This window comes from Euprymna scolopes, chromosome 1, assembly GCF_053919585.1.
Source record: "Euprymna scolopes isolate OS-2025 chromosome 1, ASM5391958v1, whole genome shotgun sequence".
Taxonomy (NCBI): Eukaryota; Metazoa; Mollusca; class Cephalopoda; order Sepiida; family Sepiolidae; genus Euprymna; species Euprymna scolopes.
In genome coordinates, this window is record NC_136482.1 from 170,161,444 (window position 1) to 170,176,093 (window position 14,650).

Here is a 14,650-nt window from a genome sequence, read left to right on the forward strand (position 1 = left end):
TCGTTTTGAAGCTCAACCCTTCGAACTGCAAATATCGAAAAATTGGCTAAAAACATTAATTCCTTCACCCTCAACTGGACCCTTTTCTACAGGGAGGGTAAGCTTTTTTCGCCGATATTTTTAAAAGCCATCGTCGTTTTGATTGACTAGCCTTAATTTAAACCTACGTCACCTCTGGTTTGGGATGGGTGCAACAGCAAAGACGTTTGATTTTTTAAAAATTTTTTCTAGTTATTTCCAAAGTAGAAATATTTTTTTCTTATATATTTAATTCCTTGTGTAAAAAAAAAAAAAAAAAAAAATCCCTCCCCAAAAGTTTTTTTGGATAAGGATCGATAAATACTAAATAGAATTAAAATCTGTGAGAGACTTATATAAAAAGAATAATTTAAATTAAAATATATATAAATATAAGTTTTAAAACATACTATTTTGTGGTTTCATTCTACAAGTTTAAGAACTGAAAATAATTTGTATTATTTGGACTTTTTTTTTTTTTACAAGGTAGTCTTCACTTAAGGCCCGGAAGCCACTCGGGGATAAGGCTTATTGCGTGTACAGTAATCAGTGGGATAGTATCGTAGTAATTGCTAGTATTGGAGATTTGATAAAGTGTCTCAATTAAGGGGGCGGTTCATCAGGAATTTGTTTGTTGGACTTGAAGACATTCAGGTTGTAGTCAGGTGGGAAACGGGTAAACGGAAGAGAGTTCCACTGGCGTGCACTTCTAAGAAAGCTTTGTTCATGGAATCTACGTTTTGGTTTTGGCACAGATCTGTTTTCATCTCGAGTTTTATTCTCACAACGTTTTGGCCAATGTAACCTCCGACCTTGCATAAAAGATAAAGTAGTAAATAAATTTCAGTTATAAGTAACATTCTTCTAAGGGTTGAAGTTTCAATCGTAAGTGCGGACAATACTACAAATACAATTGCGAATAAAGTTTTCTACTTGATCATGGCTGATAGAACAAAGGCATAGTACCTCTGTAGATTAAATGATTCTGTTCAAAATTCTAAGCAGATTCAAGAGTTTGAGAAGATACTGGTTAGAGGTTACATTGAACAAAATATGAGAATAACGCTCAAGATGAGATTACAAGTATGAATAATGAAAATAGGTCTTAAAGTTTTGTATTTCTTCCACATTTCAATATGTCAGAAGTCCAGGTATTCACTTTTGTGAAACAAATGTTTCAATTGTTTTTTTTTGTTTTTGCTTTTGTTTTTTTTAAATATTTCTATAACTCATTAAAAGATTTAACTCCAAAAATGTAATATATGATGATACTAGCAGTTCAGCTCGGCTTTGCTCGGGCCCTATGGTACTGTTCATAACGTTATGTGCATACATATATATTAAAAAGTTTGACTCATGTCCATCTACATCTAAAATTTCAAGCGTTTATACCCAAAATTGGTGGAGGAGTTTGGTAGTTTGTAAAGATCAACTCTTTCAACTTTGACATCTTGACAGCCAAATTTTTGCCCAAAAACTGATTAAAAAGTTGCATGTCTGAATACCCTTTTTGTAAAATTTCAAATGTTTAGACCCAAAATTGGTTGAATAGTTTGCAAAGGAGAAATCTTTTGAACTTTGACCTCTTGGCAACCAAATTTTCGTCCCAAACCTGATTAAAAAGCTTGCTCTATGTCTGAATACACTTTATGTAAAATTTCAAATGTTTAGAACAAAAATTGGCTGAGTAATTTGGTAGCCCACAAGAGGTCAAATTTGTAACTTTAACCCCAATTTTGACCTTTTAACATTTGTTTTGGGTTCAAACTAAATTAAAGTTTGAGCCATGTCCAAGTAAACCTGCATTTAAAGTTTTAAGTGTTCAGAACCAAAATTGGCGGAGGAGTTTGGTAGAGTTTTCAAAGGTCAAATTGAATTTTGACCCCCCTTGACAGCAAAATCTCTGGCCGAATACTGATTAAAATTTTTTTTTACCAAATCTCAATAGCCCTTATGTCAAACCTCTAGTCTGTAGACTGAAAATCGATAGAGTAGTTTGGTAGGGAAATGTACTCACATCCAGACAAATTTCACTTTTATAGATATATAGATAGATATAAAAAACGAGATAACTGCAAACGAAGAAACAAATTAATACAAACTGAACTGTGACCTATTTGCGCTAATAAGAAACGTATTAGGTTGGTACAAAAATAATGCTCTTTTTTTTTTTTACTTTTTTTTTATACAAGTTGAATGTCAAAAACGACATTATTTTTGCACCAACATAATAACTTCTATTCTGATACTACACATCTGTCCTGTCCTCAGTTAGGAAAGTGGGGGGAATAAATATTAGAGTATCAATTCTGAAGGGGGAAAAAATCGGGAAATAACCTGTGTTTCTAAATAAAAGTGAATCATTTTTTCTTGGAATCCTTTCAGATGAGTAATTTGTATATTTATTTGCAGACTGTTATCCTCATCTTTATAGTTGTTATAAGGATAAGTCCGCAAATAAATAAATATACAAATTACTCATCTGAAAGGCTTCCAATAAAAAAAAAAAATACATAATACCATTTCGTATGGACTCAATGATGGAAGACCAGATAAGAACGAAAACTTGGATTTTTAAGAAAAAAAAATCCAACTTTGATTCGAGGGCCATGGCGCACTGGTTAGAGGCGTTGAATCTTTATGGTTCTAAGTGAGCGTTGCCTAAAGATAGCGGCTTCAATCCTACCCAAAGCAGGCCTAAGGATTAGTTGGCCAAAACATGGTGAGACAACTATGGAAGGCAGTGATTACTAAGGATACAGTTAAGACTCAGCATTCCTATCTCGTCATGGTTAACCACCTGAAGGAATAGCTGGCTGAAACGTGATGAAACAATTATGAAGGTAGGAATAACGGTCCACAATGAATATAGAAGTGAATTGTCCTAATTTAAATACTAAATAGTACTGCCGACAGTGTTTAAAAATACATTTTTATTAAGTATTTATTGTTTGTAGGCAAATGAAATAGAAAAATTATAGTCAGAGACGTAGTCATAATAAAAAAAGATAAATTATCAAAATTATTATCGATTCAGGTATCTAAATCTTTGCAGAAATTAATTTTTCAGGAATGTAAATTTGAAGCAACCGGAAATGCGTGTTTGCTATTCTCAAATGAAATCAGACTTCTAAATAAGTAACCTGTATTTAACTTCGGTGAAGAGATCAAATATTGATATAATTTTGTTCTTACATAAGTCGTATGATGTATAAAATATGAGGTGAATATAGAAGAAAAACAGTTAATATGTGTAAGTAATTTTAAAGCGAATATGTTAGTATTCAGGAATAAAGTGTTCATATCATATGCCATGAACAAACAAGCCCTACAAAATTTCTATGAAAGCCCAAAATGTCAAATTCAATTTTATTTTTAAATTTAAAGAGAAATTGAAACCTATCTTAATTTCTGTATTTTTTATAGATTATTAAAAATAGTGATGTAGGTAATCCTATTTTGTTGTAATGCAGTGTCTATTTGATTTTTTTTTACACGACTCAAGTTATTCTTAAATGCATTTTAACAAATTCTTTTTAAATAAAAGTGCGTTTTAAGAGTGGAAAAATTCAATTAAAATTACTGATTACACTGACAATTTATTCATTTAAAAATAAGCTAAAACAATTTAAGTAGAATACGGTAACTGGAAGGCAAATCCTGCTCCCACCTTTTTTTTTTTTTTTTTTTTTTTTATAGCAATGCTGCCCATCCATACTTCTCCAAATTAACCGTTAATAGAAATACCATTTTTTTTTTTTTTTTTTTTTTTTTTTTAGTAATCCTGGATCTCAAATTTTTTTTTCTTTCAATGTTTTATTTTCAAAATTGTAAAAAAAAAAAAAAATTCTTATGTTTACATGCATAAATGAACCAATATTACATATAAAATTATGAGAATTATTGAATTCACAAAATATTTTTTACAATTATAGTTTGGTGAAAATATTGAAGAAACAATGTTCAGTTCAATATTGTTAGTCCAAGAAATCCATTTTTCTTCAAGTTATATTAATTTCGGTAACACCGACATTAAGGGTTTTTTAAGTTCATGAACGATTTTTTATTTTTAAGTTAACATCTACAATGTTTTGTTTTCATAAAAAAGCAAAATTAAATTCGTGCATTATTTTTTTTTTTATTCAGTACTGTAAACTAAAACTTAAGCAAAGGTATTTTTCATTTACATACAATAATACATTTTCATTAAAATTTAAAAAATTAATCGGTTTATTATCTGATGGTTAATTAAGAAGTACTAAAAATTTCATTAAAATATGTTGATTTCTTGAATTTTGGTGAATTTTAAGTGAAGGAAGGAGTCAAAATGTTTATACATTTTGGGGGTCAGCCATTCATTTCTCATTGTTTAAATGAGATGCTATTTTGCTAATTTTAGAAAACACAATCAAAGGCCAACAACTCTAGAAGTCTCGTCTGTCACCAGAGTAAGAATAAATCACCCCCACATCTGTTTACTAACTGAACATGTATTCATCTCTTCACCTGCTCCGTGGCGTGATGGGTTGCTGTTGGGGCACTAAAGATGACCTGTCAACCAGTCCTCTTCATCCTTCCCTGTCCTTCAATCCTGTTCATTCTGTGATGTCTTCCCATCTCTTGTCTCTTCCTCTTTTTTCCTCCTCTAACTGTTCCTTGGTGGCCTTCGGGCCAAGATTCCGGCAGATACTGCAAGCAAAGACCATATGTGGGGGTAACTTCACATATCAGACCTTGGTCAATGTAGGAGCAACCCTTCATACCAACAGTTACTATCCAGCTCCCATTTCCCACCTCTTGGGAGCTGGTCCCCCTCCCCCCCCCTCTCTCTTCACATTAAAAAACAGCCTTGTGCCGAATTTGCTTAGTGGGGAAGCAAATAAATACATACTGCAAGCAAAGACCATATGTGGGGGCAACCCCACATATAAGACCTTTGTCAATGTAGGGGCAACCCTTCATACCAATTGTCACTATCCAGCTCCCCTACTCCCCGGGGAGCTGGTCCCCATTTCCCCTTCACTCCTCACTTTAAAAATCGGCCTTGTGCCTAATTTGCTCAATGGGGGAGCAAATAAATACCCTGTTCCGGCAGATGCTGCAATCAAAGACCATTGACCTTGCGGCAATCTTCTGGTCCATGTAGGGGCAACCCTACATGGGCCAGCTGGCAAATCAGTATCCAGCTCCCATTTTCCACCTCTCGGGAGCTGGTCCGCTTTTCCTTTCCTCCTCCCCCTCTCTCTCTCCACATTAAAAACCGGCCTTGTGCCTAATTTGCTCAGTGGGAAAGCAAATAAATTCACTCCTGACTTCCCTGGAGCACTGTCTTGGCAAGCCTCTCTCTTCTTGTTAGGTGGTTTGGCCGTGTCTCCATATGGATCACACCAAATCTTTCATCTCTTAAAAAAAAAAAAAAAAAAAAAAAAAAAAAAAAAAAGGAAAAACAGTAACATTGGTTGAGATTTAAAGGTTTTTTTCTTGGAACTTTGCTGTATGCATGCAAATCTAAACTAAAACACGTTTTTGTCATTTTTTTCGTCTCTCCTTTTATAAAGAGACGGGACACTATTATGCCAAATATTGAAAATTTATATCGTATTCTTTTTATTTTTGTATTTAAAAGAAAGTTATCTAAAACAATTTAGTCAAAGGGAGATAACCTATTCTTGTCTTCTTGATAAATCGTTTTTGAATTCTGATGACTTGGGGCGTTTCTTCATTGTCACATCTTCATTCACATTTCTCTAACATTTTTTTATTTGCTGCACAGCATTTAAGAAATTGAAAAGAATTATTTCAATTTTTTATTCATTTTTTTATGTATTTCCATTGTAGCACAGGAGTCTGTTAAAAATAGTTTTAAATACGGTTTTACTATCACCCTCAATTTTTTTTTGAAAGCTGAAATGGTTTGGTATAGTGTTATAAACAGCTATATCCAAATAAAAACAATGAAAAAGATGTTCGAATGTTAATAAAATTAAATGTTAATGGTTATTTGGCAGTTTAAACACACGGTACTCTTCTGTCATGGAGACCGAAATGTCTAACTACACGGTAATCGTCACCATGCGTAAAAGTTCTGACTTGTTTCTTTCCAGTATTGACATATCAGAATATGTGAAAAAATCTTTTAAACATTTTTTTTTTTTTTTTTTTTTTTTTTTTTACTGTTAGGTATATATATTATTCTTTGGATTTTCATAATTTTATTTTTTTTGATATATTTAATAATTCCAAAAATATGCATATTTTTTCAGAAATTAATGAAATGTTTTATAGTTACAAAAATATGCATATTTGCAAAAAATTAAGTTTCAAGACAACTTAAAGTTACAAATATCGAAAATATGAATGATTAAATTTTGAACTACATGATCAATACAAATCCAGTAGATGATGTTGCCAAAAGTCTTTTTTTTTTCTTATTTTTTTTTTTTTATTTTATTTAAAATTGGCAGCTTCAAAGAAATTTCTGTAATGTGACTTGAAATTTAAAAAAACAAAACAAATATACATAAAGTATTTAATTATTTAAAGACAAATGTATTTTTTAAATTATTTGCAATATTGGGGGTGGGGGAACACTATTATATTTATTTCTAATATATAAGTAAATAAATATAAATATTACACGTAAAGAAACGAGTCAAAACTTTTATGCAGGGTGACAATTTTCTCTCAATCGCAACGTTGTTTGACATTTCAGTCTCCATGAGCGAAGAGTACTGCAAGTTAAACTGTCAAATAACCATATTAACAATATTTGTTCTGTAAGTAAAATTGAATTTCAAGTGAGACAAAAATGGAAATACATAATGACATGACATTTGTTTATTTCATTTAGTTTAAGAAGTCTTCTAAGTGACTTATGCAAATATAATTTTTGTAAAGGAAAAGTTTGTTTTTTTACTCTGATTCCCCCCAAACAAGGAATATTGCCATCTGTCATAAGAGGCTAATATTTGGAACTATGTCTACAGAGGCACTAATGAAGAGTTGAACAGTGTTTACATTTATATTTGTGTTAGTACAGGCAGGGAAGCAGGAAAAGGGGAAATTCCAAAGTTTAGCAGAAACTATTAATTTTCTAACATCTTGGTAGACGTGGGATTTTATTGCTTATCGTGTTACTTGGAGGTATTCATGTTGAGAGTGTACAAGTTCATCAAAACATATTCCATTAAAGTACTTGTAAAACAATTACCGGGATGCAACATTGCGGTGATGGAACAGAGGTTGGAGCTTGGTTGATGGCGCGATATCTTAGATTTGAGTTTCTTTTTTGGACCCTGTCTAAGAACAAGAGACTAGTGGTGGATGCACCAGCCCGGACGTGGCAACAATACTCCATACATGAGTTAATGGTCGCTTTGTAAAGATATAGGATACTGGCATGTGAGAAGTTTTCTAGCACGATAAGGGCAGCCCGCCTTCTTTGCAGCAGCTTTGGTAATGTCTTCAATGTATTTTTTCCACATTGCTTGTGAATGTTCAGCTGAAGAGTTTGAACAATGATCTCTCGGGTATTGTTATTAGTCCTGGCGATCGGTGATTTGAGAAGGTTTCTTTTAATTGTTGAAGGTAAGAAGCTTAGTCTTAGTATCATTAACATTTTTATTACATTCCCTATTCCACCACAGACTGTGAATAATTTTCTAAGGTTTTAGCTATTGCTTTGTGCATTTGTTTCTTTGTCATGTCTGTTATAGAGCGTGGTATCATCAGTAAATATACTTATTTTGGACACCCCTTTATCGGGGTGGTCGTTTATGAATGTCAGGAATAATAATGATTCAAGAATCAATTCTGAGGCAACCCAACGTTAATATCATGTTTGGATGTATGACCCATTAAGAACGACCTGAGTTTTTCTCTTATCTAAGAAGGATGTATACATATTAAGTATTTGATTTAGCTTTCATGAGAAAACCTTCAGGCTAAACCTTGTCAAAGGCTTTCCTTGCCTTTGTCTCATATGCTCCAGACCTCCATACCTCACCCCACCTCAACTACCTCTCTCTCGCTCTCATATATATATATATATATATATATATATATATATATATATATATATCAAACACCTCTTTGTTCTTGTGTCCTTAACAAAAACATACTAGGGAGTGTACCTTAAATATTAGTGCATTCACATGTATCATTCACATGTATCATTTACATGTATCATTTACATGTAAACATGAAACATTTCTCTATCTCTAGCTGCCCTTTTAAGTTAATTACACTTTTCAAGCATGTTAAATAATATATTTATAAATATTAAGTGAAGAGTAAAAACATCTGAATATCTCGGTGGCTAAGATATAACATCAAGGTTGCTGCTTAAATAAGCATTTTTTTTTTATATACATGATATCCCATGTAACACTGCTAATCTTACATGTGTGTGTGTGTGTATATATATATATATATATATATATATAGCTGAACGTCTGTGTGTGTCTGGTCACAAATAGGCTCCTATATGGTTGACTATTATAGAAAACTGATCACATATAATGATAGATGTATCGAGACACAGGAATGGGTATGTTTGATCTGGCATAATGATGAGTCATTAAAATTGTGGGGTCTGCATACGTGCCTGGTCCACAAAGTATGGAAATAAATTTAAAAATTAAAAAAAACGTTTACAAGTGTTTTTGATATACAGGGTGGCCGAAAAGTCCCAGGACACTATTTTTAATATTTTAATGCAGTTAAATATGATTGATTTTAATATTCTAATGCTGTTTTCTGCTTTGTTTCTAATAAAGTTCTCTTTTTTTGTTGAATATATGTTTTATGTGTGTTTCATTAAAAAATACTGTGTTTTATTAAAAATACATGTATAGTGTCCTGGGGCTTTTCGGCCACCCTGTAGATGTACATAATAATACTTTGATAAATGTTTTAACTTAGAGATGGTATAATAAAATTGTCTGGCCTTCATAGAATGGAAATAGGCACAAACTTTAAAGACTTTTCATATCTATGTGTAAGTATACTTTGATAATTATGTTTCAGTTTGAACAAATATGGTATAATAAAATTATGGGGTGTTCGTTTGCGCCTGACCTCCATAGAATGGAAATATGTCACAAAGTTTAACAAGGTTTTTTAATATAGATCCACAGAATATTGTCATAAGTGTTTCAGTGTGAACAAGTATGGTATAATAAATTATGGGATTTATCTATTTTATTTTTACTTTCATCATATTTTGCTTTGGTTTTGATACCCCCAAATTCGAAGCTATCTCTTTACAACCCTTCCTTTTCATAACCTATCATACTTTCAAAATCAGAGTCCATTTTCTGTAGGCTGTTTTTGAACCCAGTCAACGACGGGTACTTCTGATAGTATATATATATATATATATATATATATATATATATATATAATATATATATACACACACACACACACACACACACACATATAAAACGGAAAAACCTCTGAGCAAAGAAATGTTTCTTTAAAAGGGAAATGGATTCCATATTGTTCATTAAGTGTTTTTTCTCAATGTCTGAAGAGAAGCCATTCTTGTGAATATTTTCAAACGATGTAAGGTTTTGTGAAACATTTCTAACGAAGTATGAAAATACACTACTTGTTGCTATCAATCCAACCGTTGTTGTCTTGATTTTGTAAAAACAAACAAATATTTTTCAAAACAAAAATTTATTTGAACAAAGAATATAATACTTCGAATTGTATTTTTTGTCAAATAAATTTTTGTTTTGAAAGATTATATTTTTCTGAATGGAATTTAAATATTAAAAAATCATTTTGCACTATCTAGTATATTGAGCTATTCCTTTTTTGGCTGAGATTGTCTTATGTAAAAATATTAGCTCCCAAAAATATTTTATCTGCCGATAGCTCAAATGGTAGGAAATGCATCAGGAGCATTGAATGTTTTGGCTTCGATTCTAGCTGATGGCACTCAAGTCTTTTTTCATTTTTTTTTTCATTTTTTTTTTTTCATTTTATTTTTTTTTCATTTCATTTTTTTTTTCATTTTTTCATTTTTTTTTAAATTTTTTTTTTCATTTTTTCATTTTTTTTTTTCATTTTTTCTTCATTTTTTCATTTTTTCTTCATTTTTTCATTTGTTCTTCATTTTTTCATTTTTTTTTCATTTTTTTTTCATTTTTTCATTTTTTTTTTTCATTTTTTCAATTTTTTTTTCATTTTTTCAATTTTTTTTTCAATTTTTTTTTCATTTTTTTTTCATTTTTTTTTCATTTTTTTTTCATTTTTTTTTCATTTTTTTTTCATTTTTTTTTCATTTTTTTTTCATTTTTTTTTCATTTTTTTTTCATTTTTTTTTTCATTTTTTTTCATTTTTTTTCATTTTTTTTCATTTTTTTTTTAATAACTTTTGAAATCAGTATACACAATCTGCATGAACTATTTTTAAATGTATTTTACCCCCCCCCCTCTCGCTAGTATATAATACAAGTAGACTGTATATAATAATAATGCAAGCTAGGCAGTTTTCAAAGTAAATTGAATACAATAAAACTTATATTGGGAACTTAGCATGTGAGCCTATTTTTAAATAAATGGCAATTTTCACTAAAACCTTCCATATTGGACCTCGTATGTCTCATAGTGATCATTTTTAAGTCAAAATATTATACTAATTATTTTCACATACTTTATACAAAAAATTAATACAAAATGTTTGTTCTTATTCTTGAATGAATCTACCCAGCATGAGTTCGAGATTTCTTCAAAGAATCTAATTTTAGTTTTAGATCATGTGTTCTTCACCTGATGCTTATTTCCAAAGTTGATTCGTTTGTTCACTGGAGTTTCTTCACTTACATAAACATTCTTCTTTTGTTTTTCAGCTAAACATTTTTCTTGTAGCATAAATTTCAAGAATATTAATTGTATTTTTATAAGCTAAAAAAAGTGTTTTTCTATTATAAAAATTACGCTTTTTCCATTTAAAAAATTTTTTATTTATTTTGTTTTGTCTCAAAATAAAAAATGTAAACCTTTGTGACTGACCAGTAAAAAATCCTCTCAATAGTGTACACAAGCAGGAAGATCCAATGTTGCTCGGATTGAATGAGGATAAATGAATATTCCATGCTTCCAATATTTTTGTCACTGAAATCAGTTAAATCGCCCATTTTCCAATCAAATCGATTGATTGCCTGCTCTAGTTGGGGATCCCCCCTGGTGCAGCAGGAGGAAGCTTGACAGTCACTTTCCACAGTGACTTAGTCCACAATACATTGTAGTCTATATTGCATTGTAGAGAACCTAATTGTTGACTTTATAAAATTTTTATATAATGGCTTAAATTAGTTTAAAAATACAAAAGTTTACTATCGTGGTTCGGTTATGCTCTAAACAAAACATTCATTTCAAATGCACACCTGTGTTATCAAAGAACCTACCGTCGATTTTTATATGTTGGAACTTTATGTTTGTGCAGTGATGAAACTTCTCAAATGCACTTGTGATGTTAGGCTGTATAAAGGTGTTAACTTTGGTCAAAATTAGATTATTCCTTCTTCAATTGAATTTTTTCAATACTCGATTTTTTATATTATTGGAGATATTTCGACACAAAACATATCTAAGAACACTCCCAGACACACAAAGTACACTTGTATGAAAAAAAAAACAAAAAAAACCCAACCAGAGCCGTTTTGGAGTCCTTAGAGAACACACACACAGTGCCTTTTATATATAAGTAGAGATTGTGTAAATGTTTTTTTTTTTACTCTTCTGTTTATGATTTTTTTAAAGTTTTATTAGATTAACTAAATAAAGATTATTAGTTAAGATTGTCTGGCTTGATGTCAAGGTCATTACATTGAATAATGAAATAATAAAACAATGTTTTAAGCATAGTTTTTGTATAAACCATGGAGAAGAAAAAAACATAGTTGCATACTTTGCTTTACATTATTTTTGGTTTTCTACATAATTATACTGAAAATGCTTTGAAAGAGGACTCCTTATCTGCAATAACATGTTGCAATAAACAAGTCTGAAATTAAAACAAGCAAAAAATACTTGTACAGTGTAACTCTGATATAAGAGACTTATCCTAAACAATATCATCATATACCAGTTTTTCTTATACTCGGGTCTCTTATATCCGGGTTACAAAATGATAAAATTCTATGCACACTATAATTACTTTAACATAAAAGCCAGACTCTTTCTTTGTAGATATAAACATATGGGAAAATATTTTGCAGTAAATATGTTTCTAATTCCTAACATGTGATTTCTATAAGAAACATTCACAAAAGACAGTTTAAAAATGACTTTCCTCCTCTTTGCATTTACAGAGAAATAAAAAATCGCCAATGGTTAAAATTGAGGAAACTATACATTTTTTAAAAGGATACTAAACGTAGATGTATTAAAAGTTACCCCGAGAGAGAGATTTTTAAGAGTATTTTATACAAAGTAAATGAATGCAAAAAAAAAAAAAGATTAACTGAGCATATTCATAAAAACAAACGTTAAAAATATTTTATGCAAATAAGGTGTACATTTATACCCCTTACACAGTATAAGAAGTCTCCATGGCCTCTGATCAGTCTCTAGAGACAATGGTTACCCTCTGTAAGAGCAACTGGATGTGCAATTATAAGCAAGGTTTGTGTAATCTCCAATCACACCTTTTCCGTGTGGGCACTGCTTGATTCCAGTGACAAGAAGTCCAGGACAACTGGAAACAATCGTTAGATAAGCAGAGTTATTCCCAAATGATCACCCATTTTAGTACTGATCAGCCTCAATATTGTTTAAGTAATCTGAGAGGAACCTGTGTAAATGTGATTATGCTGTATTTCTGTTTTCAGTTATGTTACTCTCAAGTTATACTTCAAGGTATTGAAATAGGTTACTGGTTAGTGAATCTAGTGGTTTCAAGTCTTATAAAATACTGGAAGAAAAAATTCATATAAAACAATCCCAGCCAAATAAAATTGCTCAATATACTAGATAGAGCAAATAAAATAAATTTTTATTTTGAAAACTGCTCTTTCTTTTTTTTTTTTTTTTTTTTTTTTTTTTTTTTTTTAAATAAATAAAAATTGAACATCTAAACTCGTATGTATATATATATATATATATATATATATATATATATATATATATATATAATCTTCAGATAAGATTAGGGGACAAAACACAAAACGAAGATCCCAAGAGCATTGTCGAAATCAGCTTTACTGGGACTCTCGGCGGGCTCATTTCCGATAAGGGGCTTAGGTAGATAGTTCCTGTTTTGAAGTGATTTATAACAAGTAAAATACTGAATGTCCATACAATGCCAGTCTTAAAAATGTTTTTTAATTCCTTATCAAACTAATGCGGATTTACAAAATAATAAAAAAATAAAGTTATTTTCTATCAAAAGTAAAAAAATACTTTTACTGAATCCATTAAAAATGGCTTTTTTATCTGCATCACTTTGCATCTAGCTATCGTCCTCATCAACAAAGTTTATTTGTTTCAATCAATGCAGCTACCAACCTTCAAGTATATCGTTCATTTACAATTGTTTCACTCCCCCCCTCCCTCCGTATTTAAAGGTGATTCTTGCTGATTTGGATCTTTTAATGTTATATACTTAAATCTGGACCGATAATTTTGATTATCTTTTGCTTTAACAAATACTGATGCAAAGTGTGACATAAATAATTATATGGAATCTGACATGAACGTTTTTATATACCCTGGATTTAGATCTTTTTCATTTCAATACACCTGAGGCAGACCAAAAGGTAGGTTAATTGAAAAGTAATAAAAATATCGTTAATGACTTATTGATAGTGTATGGAACATAGTTGTTCGCTAGAGGGAAAACCTTCCTTCGGTCATAGAAGATATTATCAAGAGATGAGTTTCCTGGTTTGGTCATATATCCTTTGTGCAGATCTTGGTATCCTGACAACCCTGAAACTGGCAATCATTTAGCAAATATATATATATATATTCTTCAGAATAAAGTTATCCAACAAATCTGATTATGTCTTACAAAATATTATTGGCAGTAATATTCTATAAGGACAATCCCATCTAAATAAAATTTGCTCAATATACAAGATAGAGCAAATATATTTCAAATGTATTTGTCTTAAATATAATAAAAAATGTTCGATTTGAAATTTAACCATTTCACGTCATAAATTTTAAATTCATTGAATTACTAAAATGTTTGTGTGTTTGTGTTCGTCTGAAGGTGTGGCTCTGCGTGACTATGTCAAATTGCTTGGAGCAGGCTCAACCTAATCAAAGTGAAAACTTGGCAAGGTAGTAGTAGGAAGGAAAAAATGTAGATACGTTAATAAGTTTCCAGACTTCTTTCGTATGAGCACTTTTATTGATAGTACATACATGAAACTCTAGTCCCTTTGGAAGTAATCTCCTCTGGCTGCAATACACTTGTTGTACCATTCCAACAACTTCTAGAAGGCCCCATGGAAGTCCTCTTGTGTGAGAATATCAATGACCCTTGTCACAGCCTCTTCCATCTCAAAAGAGAAAGTTCTAAAGTTTTCCTTGAGCTTAGGGAATAACCAAAAGTCACAGGGAGCAAGGTCTAAACTATAGGATGGGTGAGGAACTGTTTTGATGCTCATCT

The 14,650-nt window shown here is 30.9% G+C and overlaps 1 protein-coding gene across 2 annotated transcripts in view; it reads left to right on the forward strand.

Annotated features, from left to right (window-relative positions):
* LOC145277237 (cytospin-A-like) overlaps positions 1-14,650 on the forward strand; it is a 307,717-nt gene that overhangs the window by 146,760 nt on the left and 146,307 nt on the right. The gene's annotated exons all lie outside the window — the stretch shown is intronic.